The sequence below is a fragment of the Salmo salar genome, chromosome 03 (assembly GCF_965601325.2).
Source record: "Salmo salar chromosome 03, fSalSal1, whole genome shotgun sequence".
NCBI lineage: Eukaryota > Metazoa > Chordata > Actinopteri > Salmoniformes > Salmonidae > Salmo > Salmo salar.
Window position 1 is genome coordinate 15,444,814 of NC_138293.1, and position 14,917 is coordinate 15,459,730.

Consider the following 14,917-nt stretch of genomic DNA (forward strand, 5'->3'; position numbering starts at 1 on the left):
CCCTCCTCCATTAGTGCATTCACTGTCAGACCACAGACACCATTGTCAGATCAATGTGTTTCTGAAGAAATTAACCGGCAATATTCATTAAAAAAAACAGCCAAATAAACTCTACAACATAAACCAATCATACAGATGGGCTTAAAACAGTGCAGAGAGATTCATTGAAACATTGAACTCAAATGAAATGATGAATCCTATACAGTTTTTCAATAACTCACAATAACAAAACAATAAAGGTGTCAATTCGGCTACTCAAAACATCAATTGCATATTCCAAAAAGCAGCATCCAAAGCAAATTTGAGAAATCCACAGAAATTGAACAACAGAAACTAAATGTTTCTGAAAAATGGTTTGACAACGAATGTAAAACAATTACAAAACACCTAAGACAAATGTCAAATGAAGAACATAAGCAGTAAAACAACCCAGAGCTACGCTATGAATACTTAGAAACTCTGAAACAGTAGAAACATATACTGAAATGCAAGAAATTTAATTATACCAATAAGACACTTGATGAAATTGAAAACGCAATTGACCAAAATCAGTTCTGGAACATGTGGAACAGTTTAAGCATGACAAAGCTACAAGAATTAGCCATACAAGATAATCTATACAAAAACATCCCACAAAAAGACTTACAAAAATAACCAATTAAAATTTCTAGAAAAATTGAACATCCTTGAATCAGTCATTAAAAATAACCAAAATCCATTAGATTACCCAATAACCCAACAAGAACTAAATGAAAAGCTCAAATCTATAAAATCAAAGAAAGCTTGTGGTCTAGATAACATCAGAAATGAAATGCTGAAAAACAACACACCTGAGTTGCAAAATGATGTGCTTAAATTGTTCAACATGGTATTAACTTCTGGCTGCTTTCCTGATGTCTTGAACCAGGGGCTCATCTCCCCTATCCACAGAAGTGGAGACAAATCAGACCCCAATAATTACAGGGGAATTTGCGTAAACAGCAACTTGGGACAGGTTTTCTGTAGCATTTTGAATTCAAGAATTCAAACCTTTCTTCAAGAAAAAAAAATGTAATATGTTAATGTCAAATTGTCTTTCTCCCCAACCGTCGCACTACTGACCATATATACACCTTACACACACTAATTAATAAACACTTCCACCCAAAAAAAGAGGGCAAAATCTTTGCTTGCTTTATTGACTTTAAAAAAGCATGTGATTCTATTTGGCACAAAGGGCTAATTTACAAAATTCTCCAAAGTGGGCTTGGTGGTAGGTGTATGAGTTAATGAAATGTATGCACAAAGAAAATAAATGTGCAATAAAAATCTAAAACCAAAGAACAGAATTATTTTCACAATGTCGAGGTGTGAGACAAGGCTGTAGTTTGAGTCCAAATCTTTTCAATATTTATATAAATTAATTAGCAGACATGTTGGACCATTCTCCAGCCCCAGGACTCACACTATTTGACACAGAGGTAAAATACCTGCTATATGCTGATTTGGTACTTCTATCACCAACCAAAGAAGGTCTTCAACAGAACCTTAACATTCTAGAGAAATATTGCCATAATTGGGCCCTGGCAGTCAATTTAAAAAAGTTCACCCTAAAAAAACTGATGTCAGAAACACAAAAAAAAATTCACCCTGAACAACACCATAATTGTAACGGGCATCGTATAGAGGGGACCAAGGCGCAGCGTGTTGAGTGCTCATAATTGTATTTTAATGAAAACGAACACTTTGACAAAATAAACAAAACGACAGCCAACAGTTCTGTCAGGTTACATTAACGAAACAGAAAACAACTACCCACACAAACCAGGTGGAAACAGGCTGCCTAAGTATGGCTCCCAATCAGAGACAACGATAGACAGCTGCCTCTGATTGGAAACCATACCTGGCCAAAACAGACACACAACACATAAAATGCCCACCCCATATCACACCCTGACCAAACTAAACAGAGAAAAACCAGCTCTCTTAGGTCAGGGCGTGACAATAATTGAACACACTAAAAATTACTCGTACCTTGGTCTGACCATATCTGCATCAGGAAACTTTAATATGGCAGTGAATGCGCTCAAAGAAAAAGCCTGCAGAGCATCGTATGCAATAAAAATGAAATTATTCAAAATCGAAAATATTCAAAGATATTTGACAGTGTAATCCTACCAATAGCTCTTTACAGAAGTGAGGTTTGGGGGCCACTCAATAAACTGGACTTTATAATGTGGGACAAACATCCAAATGAAGCCCTACATGCAGAATTCTGTTGGAAAATTCTACAGAGAAATACACCAGAGAAATACACCAACTAATGCATGTAGGGCAGAATTGGGCCGCTTTCCAGAGGTAATTAAAATACAGAAAAGATCATTAAAATGTTGGCTACATCTAAATTCAAGTCCAAATTCAAGTCTGCAATTTAAAGCACTTCAAACTTGGTTGGTTAGGTGTTGGACCTCACCAACCAACCAACCTGACACTGGCACTGCTTCAAAAGAAAGAATTCCAATAAACAAAATCATGAACCAATCAAAGGACTCATATTTACAACATTGGAAAAACTGAACAAAATCCCAAAGCCGACTACATAGCCATCTGTCCCTAAACAGAGAATATGAATTGGCTGATTATCTCTACTCTGTCAGAGATACGAAGCAGAGACAGATCCTTACCAAGTACAGGCTGAGTGACCACCGATTGGCAATAGAAACCGGCAGACATAAAAAGACATGGCTACCCAAAGAGGAGCGTGTATGTGGTCACTGCACGACAGGGGAGGTAGAAACAGAGATGCACTTTCTCCTTTACTGTGAGAAATATTCCTCACCAAGAGATTCATTATTCACAGAAATGACTACATTTATTACAAACTTTAACTTATTAAACCCAGAGGAAAAACTAAAAATACTCATGGGCGAAGGAGCAATGGCTCCTCTTGCAGCCAAATATGTATTTTCCTGCCATAGCCTGAGGGACACTGAATAATATCTGCATAGTAAACAGTAACATAGTTATTATTACTATTATTGTTATGACTATTATTATTGTTGTTGTGATTATCATTCCAAATAGTGGTGGTGAGACATTCCAAACAGAATAAGAGACATGAAAGAGAGAGAGACAGAGAGAGATAGGAAAGAGAGAGACAGAGATAGGAAAGAGAGAGTGACAGTCGGAGAGAGACAGAAAGAGAGAGAGACAGAAAGAGAGAGAGAGACAGAAAGAGAGGGAGACAAAGCGAGACAGAGTGAGAGACACAGACAGAAAGAGAGAGACAGAAAGAGAGCGAGACAGAGTGAGAGACACAGAGAGAGACAGAGAGCGAAAGAGACAGAAAAAGAGACAGCGACAGAGAGACCGGAAAGACAGAAAGAGAGCGAGACAGAACGAGACAGAGCGAGAGACATGAAAGAGAAAGAGAGAGAGAGATAGAAAAGAGAGAGAGAGAAAAAAAGAAATAGAGACAGAAAGAGAAAAATATAGTTTTTTTATATCCTTTATTGGTCTGGGAAGCCACAACACAACACTCAAACAAAACCATGGTTACACATCAATTAAAAACACAACACCAAATCTTCCTCCACCCTAACTAAACAGCCTCTGAATACTCATAAACAGCCCAATATTGTTAACCAGTTTGTAATAGGCAAACTCAACCCCCAGTCTCGCTGCCAACATCCCCCCCGCATTCCCACCACATCCACAGACCCCTGTCCCCGAATACTGTTCTTTCATGTCTAACAAATTGCTAATTTAGCTGCGCCTGACAAAGTTAATCAAGATAACTAAACCTGTACTTTAGCCCAAATATAAACTGTTGGGAAGAGAAAACCTCTCCCAGAGCTAAGAACCAGCTAGTGATCAGGTCAATCATCCCCACCAACTTGGGACACTGTAAGAACAGATGTGCCAGAGTTTCAGACTGGACACCCCTCCCCAACAGTAGGATCCAGGTGTACCAGATGCATGTTGGTGGCTATGGCTTCATGTATTATCCTCCATTGGAGGTCAGGTATCCTCTTTTCAATAGGCAGTTTATATAAATACCACCAACAACCTTTTGGGGAGGGACCTGGACCAAACACACTCGCCCAACTCGTCCATTTGACCCCTCCAGGGTATGGAAGGAAAGCAGCATCCCCACGTCCTCCTCTAATGCCCCAGCAGCAGCACTAACATTCAGCACAGGGAACACATCATCCAGACCCTCCATCCTCCTCTAACCCCCCCACCGCAGCACTAACATTCAGCACAGGGAACACATCATCCAGACCCTCCATCCTCCTCTAATGCCCCCAGCAGCACTAACATTCAGCACAGGGAACACATCATCCAGACCCTCCATCCTCCTCTAATGCCCCCACCGCAGCACTAACATTCAGCACAGGGAACACATCATCCAGACCCTCCATCCTCCTCTAATGCCCCCAGCAGCACTAACATTCAGCACAGGGAACACATCATCCAGACCCTCCATCCTCCTCTAATGCCCCCCACCACAGCACTAACATTCAGCACAGGGAACACATCATCCAGACCCTCCTTCCTCCTCTAATGCCCCCCACCGCAGCACTAACATTCAGCACAGGGAACACATCATCCAGACCCTCGTCCTCCTCTAATACCCCAGCAGCAGCACTAACATTCAGCACAGGGAACACATCATCCAGACCCTCCATCCTCCTCTAACGCCCCCACCGCAGCACTAACATTCAGCACAGGGAACACATCATCCAGACCCTCCATCCTCCTCTAATGCCCCAGCAGCAGCACTAACATTCAGCACAGGGAACACATCATCCAGACCCTCCATCCTCCTCTAACGCCCCCACCGCAGCACTAACATTCAGCACAGGGAACACATCATCCAGACCCTCCATCCTCCTCTAACCCCCCCCACCGCAGCACTAACATTCAGCACAGGGAACACATCATCCAGACCCTCCTTCCTCCTCTAATGCCCCCCACCGCAGCACTAACATTCAGCACAGGGAACACATCATCCAGACCCTCCATCCTCCTCTAACGCCCCCACCGCAGCACTAACATTCAGCACAGGGAACACATCATCCAGACCCTCCATCCTCCTCTAACGCCCCCACCGCAGCACTAACATTCAGCACAGGGAACACATCATCCAGACCCTCCATCCTCCTCTAATGCCCCAGCAGCAGCACTAACATTCAGCACAGGGAACACATCATCCAGACCCTCCTTCCTCCTCTAATGCCCCCACCGCAGCAGTAACATTCAGCACAGGGAACACATCATCCAGACCCTCCATCCTCCTCTAATGCCCCCAGCAGCACTAACATTCAGCACAGGGAACACATCATCCAGACCCTCCATCCTCCTCTAATGCCCCCAGCAGCACTAACATTCAGCACAGGGAACACATCATCCAGACCCTCCATCCTCCTCTAATGCCCCAGCAGCAGCTCTAACATTCAGCACAGGGAACACATCATCCAGACCCTCCTTCCTCCTCTAATGCCCCCCACCGCAGCACTAACATTCAGCACAGGGAACACATCATCCAGACCCTCTATCCTCCTCTAATGCCCCCCACCGCAGCCCTAACATTCAGCACAGGGAACACATCATCCAGACCCTCCATCCTCCTCTAATGCCCCAGCAGCACTAACATTCAGCACAGGGAACACATCATCCAGACCCTCCATCCTCCTCTAATGCCCCAGCAGCAGCACTAACATTCAGCACAGGGAACACATCATCCAGACCCTCCATCCTCCTCTAATACCCCCCACCGCAGCACTAACATTCTGCACAGGGAACACATCATCCAGACCCTCGTCCTCCTCTAATGCCTCCCACCGCAGCACTAACATTCAGCACAGGGAACACATCATCCAGACCCTCCATCCTCCTCTAATGCCCCAGCAGCAGCACTAACATTCAGCACAGGGAACACATCATCCAGAACCTCCATCCTCCTCTAATGCCCCAGCAGCACTAACATTCAGCACAGGGAACACATCATCCAGACCCTCCATCCTCCTCTAATGCCCCAGCAGCAGCACTAACATTCAGCACAGGGAACACATCATCCAGACCCTCGTCCTCCTCTAATGCCCCCACCGCAGCACTAACATTCAGCACAGGGAACACATCATCCAGACCCTCCATCCTCCTCTAATGCCCCAGCAGCACTAACATTCAGCACAGGGAACACACCATCCAGACCCTCCATCCTCCTCTAATGCCCCCACCGCAACACTAACATTCAGCACAGGGAACACATCATCCAGACCCTCCATCCTCCTCGATGGAGCGGACCCCATCTGAATCCCCCCTGGTAACCGTGGAGCGAACCCCATCTGAAGCCCCCCTGGTAACCGTGGAGCAGACCCCATCTGAATCCCCCCTGGTAACCGTGGAGCGGACCCCATCTGAAGCCCCCCTGGTAACCGTGGAGCGGACCCCATCTGAAGCCCCCCTGGTAACCGTGGAGCGGACCCCATCTGAAGCCCCCCTGGTAACCGTGGAGCGGACCCCATCTGAAGCCCACCTGGTAACCGTGGAGCGGACCCCATCTGAAGCCCCCCTGGTAACCGTGGAGCAGACCCCATCTGAATCCCCCCTGGTAACCGTGGAGCAGACCCCATCTGAAGCCCCCCCTGGTAACCATGGAGCAGACCCCATCTGAAGCCCCCCTGGTAACCGTGGAGCAGACCCCATCTGAAGCCCCTCTGGTAACCGTGGAGCAGACCCCATCTGAAGCCCCCCTGGTAACCGTGGAGCAGACCCCATCTGAAGCCCCCCTGGTAACCGTGGAGCAGACCCCATCTGAAGCCCCCCTGGTAACCGTGGAGCAGACCCCATCTGAAGCCCCCCTGGTAACCGTGGAGCGGACCCCATCTGAAGCTGACCTGCCCACAGCGATTCACTCTTTTCCCAATTGACTCTAGCTGAGGAGGCCCCCTCACACACCTTTAAAGCTTTTGAGAGAACCTTAACATCCTCACTCCTTGTAATTAAAACTGTCACATCATCTGCATACGCAGACAGTGCTGTCATGGGACTCTTCATTACACCTGGCACAGAGAAACCAGAAAGACTCGCTCTTAAAAAAACAAAGCATTGGTTCAATTGCCAGACAATATCACTGTCCTGAAATTGGGGATCCCTGCCTGATACCCCTTTGGACAGGGATGGGGCAGCTCAAACCACCCCCCACCTTCACCATACATGAGGCCCCAGCATACAGTAAACTCATCCAAGACAACAAAAAAAACATCCCCAAACTCCAAGGCTTTCATTGTTTTGAACAAGTACTGGTGGTCCACACGGTCAAAAGCCTTCTCCTGATCCAAAGAAAGTAAACCCACATTTACATCAGACAGTTTACAAATGTCTAAAACATCTCTTATCAGAAACAAGTTCTCAACAATAGACCGGTCAGGTACACAGTAAGACTGGTCCTTGTGGACCAACAGCCCCAGATATTATTTCAACCTGTTTGAGAGACATTTAGATCCAATTTTATATTCCGCACACAGCAATGCAACAAGTCGCCAATTTTTTAGAAGAGCCTTTGTATCATGATAATGGTGTAGTACTGAAACTATCGAGGTTACCTAGCCAGCTACACTTTCAAACAAAGTCAACAACGCAGCCACTGCTAGCTAGCCTACTTCACCAGCCAGCAGCACTGTATCATTTTAGTCAATAAGATTTTTGCAACGTAAGCTTAACTTTCTGAACATTCGAGACGTGTAGTCCACTTGTCATTCCAATCTCCTTTGCATTAGCGTAGCCTCTTCTGTAGCTTGTCAACTATGTGTCTGTCTATCCCTGTTCTCTCCCCTCTGCACAGGCCATACAAACGCTTCACACCGCGTGGCCGCTGCCACTCTAACCTGGTGGTCCCAGCGCGCACAACCCACGTGGAGTTCGCAGCCTCTGGAACTGCCGGTCTGCGGCCAACAAGGCAGAGTTCATCTCAGCCTATGCTACCCTCCAGTCCCTCGACTTCTTGGCGCTGACGGAAACATGGATTACCACAGATAACACTGCTACTCCTACTGCTCTCTCCTCATCTGCCCACGTGTTCTCGCACACCCCGAGAGCATCTGGTCAGCGGGGTGGTGGCACTGGAATCCTCATCTCTCCCAAGTGGACATTCTCTCTTTCTCCCCTGACCCATCTGTCTATCGCATCCTTTGAATTCCATGCTGTCACAGTTACCAGCCCTTTCAAGCTTAACATCCTTATCATTTATCGCCCTCCAGGTCCCCTTGGAGAGTTCATCAATGAGCTTGACGCCTTGATAAGTTCCTTTCCTGAGGATGGCTCACCTCTCACAGTTCTGGGTGACTTTAACCTCCCCACGTCTACCTTTGACTCATTCCTCTCTGCCTCCTTCTTTCCACTCCTCTCCTCTTTTGACCTCACCCTCTCACCTTCCCCCCCACTCACAAGGCAGGCAATACGCTTGACCTCATCTTTACTAGATGCTGTTCTTCCACTAATCTCATTGCAACTCCCCTCCAAGTCTCCGACCACTACCTTGTATCCTTTTCCCTCTCGCTCTCCTCCAACACTTCTCACTCTGCCCCTACTCGGATGGTATTGCGCCGTCGCAACCTTCGCTCTCTCGCCCCGCTACTCTCTCCTCTTCCATCCTATCATCTCTTCCCTCTGCTCAAACCTTCTCCAACCTATCTCCTGATTCTGCCTCCTCAACCCTCCTCTCCTCCCTTTCTGCATCCTTTGACTCTCTATGTCCCCTATCCTCCAGGCCGGCTCGGTCCTCCCCTCCTGCTCCGTGGCTCGACGACTCATTGCAAGCTCACAAAACAGGGCTCCGGGCAGCCGAGCGGAAATGGAGGAAAACTCGCCTCCCTGCGGACCTGGCATCCTTTCACTCCCTCCTCTCTACATTTTCCTCTTCTGTTTCTGCTGCTAAAGCCACTTTCTACCACTCTAAATTCCAAGCAGCTGCCTCTAACCCTAGGAAGCTCTTTGCTACCTTCTCCTCCCTCCTGAATCCTCCTCCCCCTCCCCCCCTCCTCCCTCTCTGCGGATGACTTCGTCAACCATTTTGAAAAGAAGGTCGACGACATCCGATCCTCGTTTGTCAAGTCAAACGACACCGCTGGTCCTGCTCACACTGTCCTACCCTGTGCTTTGACCTCTTTCTCCCCCCTCTCTCCAGATGAAATCTCGCGTCTTGTGACGGCCGGCTGCCCAACAACCTGCCCGCTTGACCCTATCCCCTCCTCTCTTCTCCAGACCATTTCCGGAGACCTTCTCCCTTACCTCACCTCGCTCATCAACTCATCCTTGACCGCTGGCTACGTCCCTTCCGTCTTCAAGAGAGCGAGAGTTGCACCCCTTCTGAAAAAACCTACACTCGATCCCTCCGATGTCAACAACTTCTTTCTTTTCTCTCCAAAACTCTTGAACGTGTCGTCCTTGGCCAGCTCTCTTGCTATCTCTCTCAGAATGACCTTCTTGACCCAAATCAGTCAGGTTAAGACTGGTCACTCAACTGAGACTGCTCTTCTCTGTGTCACGGAGGCTCTCCGCACTGCTAAAGCTAACTCTCTCTCCTCTGCTCTCATCCTTCTAGACCTATCTGCTGCCTTTGATACTGTGAACCACCAGATCCTCCTCTCCACCCTCTCCGAGCTGGGCATCTCCGGTGCGGCCCACGCTTGGATTGCGTCCTACCTGACAGGTCGCTCCTACCAGGTGGCGTGGCGAGAATCTGTCTCCGCACCACGTGCTCTCACCACTGGTGTCCCCCAGGGCTCAGTTCTAGGCCCTCTCCTATTCTCGCTATACACCAAGTCACTTGGCTCTGTCATATCCTCACATGGTCTCTGCTATGCAGACGACACTCAATTAATCTTCTCCTTTCCCCCTTCTGATAACCAGGTGGCGAATCGCATCTCTGCATGTCTGGCAGACATATCAGTGTGGATGACGGATCACCACCTCAAGCTGAACCCCGGCAAGACGGAGCTGCTTTTCCTCCCGGGGAAGGACTGCCCGTTCCATGATCTCGCCATCACGGTTGACAACTCCATTGTGTCCTCCTCCCAGAGTGCTAAGAACCTTGGCGTGACCCTGGACAACACCCTGTCGTTCTCCACTAACATCAAGGCGGTGACCCGATCCTGTAGGTTCATGCTCTACAACATTCGCAGAGTACGACCCTGCCTCACACAGGAAGCGGCGCAGGTCCTAATCCAGGCACTTGTCATCTCCCGTCTGGATTACTGCAACTCGATGTTGGCTGGGCTCCCTGCCTGTGCCATTAAACCCCTACAACTCATCCAGAACGCCGCAGCCCGTCTGGTGTTCAACCTTCCCAAGTTCTCTCATGTCACCCCGCTCCTCCGCTCTCTCCACTGGCTTCCAGTTGAAGCTCGCATCCGCTACAAGACCATGGTGCTTGCCTACGGAGCCGTGAGGGGAACGGCACCTCCGTACCTTCAGGCTCTGATCAGTCCCTACACCCAAACGAGGGCACTGCGCTCATCCACCTCTGGCCTGCTGGCCCCCCTACCTCTGAGGAAGCACAGTTCCCGCTCAGCCCAGTCAAAACTGTTCGCTGCTCTGGCACCCCTATGGTGGAACAAGCTCCCTCACGACGCCAGGACAGCGGAGTCAATCACCACCTTCCGGAGACACCTGAAACCCCACCTCTTTAAGGAATACCTGGGATAGGACAAAGTAATCCTTCTAACCCCCCCCCCCCTAAAAGATTTAGATGTACTATTGTAAAGTGGTTGTTCCACTGGATATCATAAGGTGAATGCACCAATTTGTAAGTCGCTCTGGATAAGAGCGTCTGCTAAATGACTTAAATGTTAAATCAGTTTTTTTGGCACCTTGAAGCACGTTGACAAGATACATGAAGAGAACCCTCATGAAAAGATTCACACACCACTTCATAACCCCCCAATAGACCCCCAAAAGTGCTTGTAGAAGTCAGATGGTAAACCATCAATGCTAGGGATTCGGCCTGATGAGAGCTGCATAACTGCAGTGGGCAGCTCTGCAGAGTAAAGTCAGAGTCCAAAGCATCTCTCTGCTCAGGGCCCAATTGAGGAAGTCCATGAAACAACTGTTCAGCACACAGAGGATCACAATCTTCCGCCTTGTAGAGGGCAGAGTAGAAATCCACGACATGTTGATGCGTCTCACCGTCATCCGTGGTCACCTTCCCATCAGGGAGACGAAGGCAGACCATCTGTTTGCGTTGTAATGTCGACTGTCCTAGTGGTAAAAAAAAAATGCAAGGAGCATTCATTTCCTTGAGGGTACCAAAGCGAGTCCTAATCAAGGCACCCTTCACTCTTTCATGTAGAAACAAACCTCAGTTCAAGTGAATATCAACAGTCACATTATGGTGATCAGAAAAACCCACAGGAGTAATGTCACACCTTCCAACCCTACTACAGTAGAGATCAGATACATACAACCTGTCTAACCATCCAACCCTACTACAGTAGAGATCAGATACATACAACCTGTCTAACCTTCCAACCCTACTACAGTAGTGATCAGATACCTGTCTAACCTTCCAACCCTACTACAGTAGAGATCAAATACATACAACCTGTCTAACCTTCCAACCCTACTACAGTAGTGATCAGATACATACAACCTGTCTAACCTTCCAACCCTACTACAGTAGTGATCAGATACCTGTCTAACCTTCCAACCCTACTACAGTAGAGATCAAATACATACAACCTGTCTAACCTTCCAACCCTACTACAGTAGTGATCAGATACATACAACCTGTCTAACCTTCCAACCCTACTACAGTAGTGATCAGATACATACAACCTGTCTAACCTTCCAACCCTACTACAGTAGAGATCAGATGCATACAACCTGTCTAACCTTCCAACCCTACTACAGTAGTGATCAGATGCATACAACCTGTCTAACCTTCCAACCCTACTACAGTAGTGATCAGATACATACAACCTGTCTAACCTTCCAACCCTACTACAGTAGTGATCAGATACATACAACCTGTCTAACCTTCCAACCCTACTACAGTAGTGATCAGATACATACAACCTGTCTAACCCTACTACAGTAGTGATCAGATACATACAACCTGTCTAACCTTCCAACCCTACTACAGTAGTGATCAGATACATACAACCTGTCTAACCTTCCAACCCTACTACAGTAGTGATCAGATACATACCACCTGTCTAACCTTCCAACCCTACTACAGTAGTGATCAGATGCATACAACCTGTCTAACCTTCCAACCCTACTACAGTAGTGATCAGATGCATACCACCTGTCTAACCTTCCAACCCTACTACAGTAGTGATCAGATACATACAACCTGTCTAACCTTGCTGCACTGACACCACCTTCATTAACGTTTAGCCATGTGTACTGCCTAACTTTTGCATTCCTTATGAAAGAAAAAAGAAAGAGAGAGACGCAGAGAGAGATAGACCGAGAGAAAGAAAGATAGACAGAGAGGCAGAAGGAGAGAAAATAGGGCATAAGGAGGAAAAAGCGGGATTATGGAGTGAGAGTGAGAGAATGGGGGTTTGGGTGAGAGAATGGGGGTTTGGGTGAGAGAATGGTGGATGAAAATAAAGAGGCACAATTGATCTGATTTTCTGCATTTCCGATGGTTTACTGTTAATGGCGAAAGCCATCACATCCATGGTGGTATGAAAGGCGAGACCCTACTGATTACTGTTGACTTCTTTCACCTTTCATTTAGAAACTCACACCTCTCGAAATAACTCACACATTCCCCATTGCCTTACCCCCATTACCGATCTCCCACACTTTCACATTGGCTGTATTAAATCCAATTATTCTTAGTGACCCACTTCAGCGCTTCTGTCTTGGTTTGTCATTGGGTAATTCATAGCCTCAGTATGGCTCTCCTATTCATTGTGGGGCCTGAGGACCTATCCAACACACCCACATGCTTTGACACCAGGCAGCCAATCACAGTGGATCTACAGAACCAATGAAGCCAAATGAACCGCTTGGTTTTTCTCAGAACCTAATATAGCCGTTGAGGTTTCAACTGAAACGATTATATATTGTATGGTTCTGATTTCTCTTATACTTTATGAGCAAAGGTCCTTTTGATTAAAAATATTTACTTCAAATACAGGGTATTGCATTTATTGTAAATCATACAAATATTAACTGTGTGTGAAACACGAAACTGGGCATTAAAGGTCATAAGAAATGTTTTATTATGCATTTTTACATTTTAGTTATTTAGCAGACGCTCTTATCCAGAGTGACTTATGGTCAAAGACTCCAGACACCCCAGTCATAGACTGTTCTCTCTGCTACCGCACGGCAAGCGGTACCGGAGCGCCAAGTCTAGGTCCAAGAGGCTTCTAAACAGCTTCTACCCCCAAGCCATAAGACTCCTGAACATCTAATCAGATGGCTACCCAACATATTTGCATTCCCCCCCTCTTTTACACCACTGCTACTCTCTGTTGTTATCATCTATGTATAGTCACTTTAATAACTCTACCTACATGTACATATTACCTCAACTAACCGGTGCCCCTGCCCATTGACTCTGTACCAGCACGCCCCTGAATATAGTCTTGCTATTGTTATTTTACTGCTGCTCTCTAATTACTTGTTACTTTTATTTCTTATTCTTATCCGTAATCTTTTTAACTGCATTGTTGTTTAGGGGCACTTAAGTAAGAATTTCACTGTAAGGTCTACACCTGTTGTATTCAGCACGTGACTAATAAAATTTGATTTGACGTACAATTAGTGCATTGATCTTAAGATGGCTAAGTGAGACAACAACACATCACAATCAAGTGCATTTTTCCTCAACAAAGCATTTATCTGCAAAGTCAGTGTCAGTGGAAAAGAGAAGGGCCTTTCTTCCCTTTGACAGATCTCTTCATCAATGACTGGTTCATGTTAGTATAACTTAATGTAAGCGGTGTAATAAATAACTCATTCAGTGGGATTGAGCAACAACAAAGTTCTGAAAAAAAGAGAACCACTAAAATAATAACTAAATAACATAGAAATGCATACAGGCTACAGTATAAGTAGAAAACATACACTTAGCAACTTGCCCTACTTCTTTTTCTCATTGCAACAATATATCATAATAAAATGTGTCACAGTTCAAAAACGTTTTCCAATATAATATGTACATTTTGGGATGATGACAACTCCACTGGTGTTACGCAACCAGCACAATGGGGAGCAGTGAGTAACCACCTCTCTTCCCAGAGTTCAACCAGCACTGCTGCTCAGACAAAGGATATTATACACTACGCTTTTACAGACCTCCGGTTCTGAGTAACATTTCACACCACAATGGCATCACTATTAGAGATGAACTACATTGAAAACCTGGGGAACAGAAACAGTTTGATATCTATTGAGGGTCTGTTTCCTCTATTCTCCAAAAGGACTTTGCGATTTTGAGTAAACAAAACGTCTTTGTTTGCGGTGTACTGTCAGCTCTGAATCACCTAAAAAACGTTGCCTAAGGAAATATAGAAAAGTTACTATGAATATGTCACATATAAAACTTGCTTTCATGCAAGTGTAGGCCCAAGTCATAAAACATTTTCAAGTCATACACTTTTGGGGAGTTTTGATATTCATTCTACTGAAACATAATTCAATTCAAACATCATTTAGTTAGAAAAGTATTTTCATATGGATATACAGTATTGTGGTTTGCCTCGTTTTTTTGTTGTTGTTGTCAGCGACCATTGATTTCTCCATCTAGCAGAGGCACATGGAAAAGGCAAACAAAACTGCTCAGTTCAAGGCTCGGCATTTCTGCCTGTCCATCAGCAGATGTTGATATGAACCTCTGCCAGGGCCCGAGGAAGGGTGGGGTGCGAGGGCACGCAGCCCAGCGGCAATGCTCATTAGCCAGTCATGTGGTTAC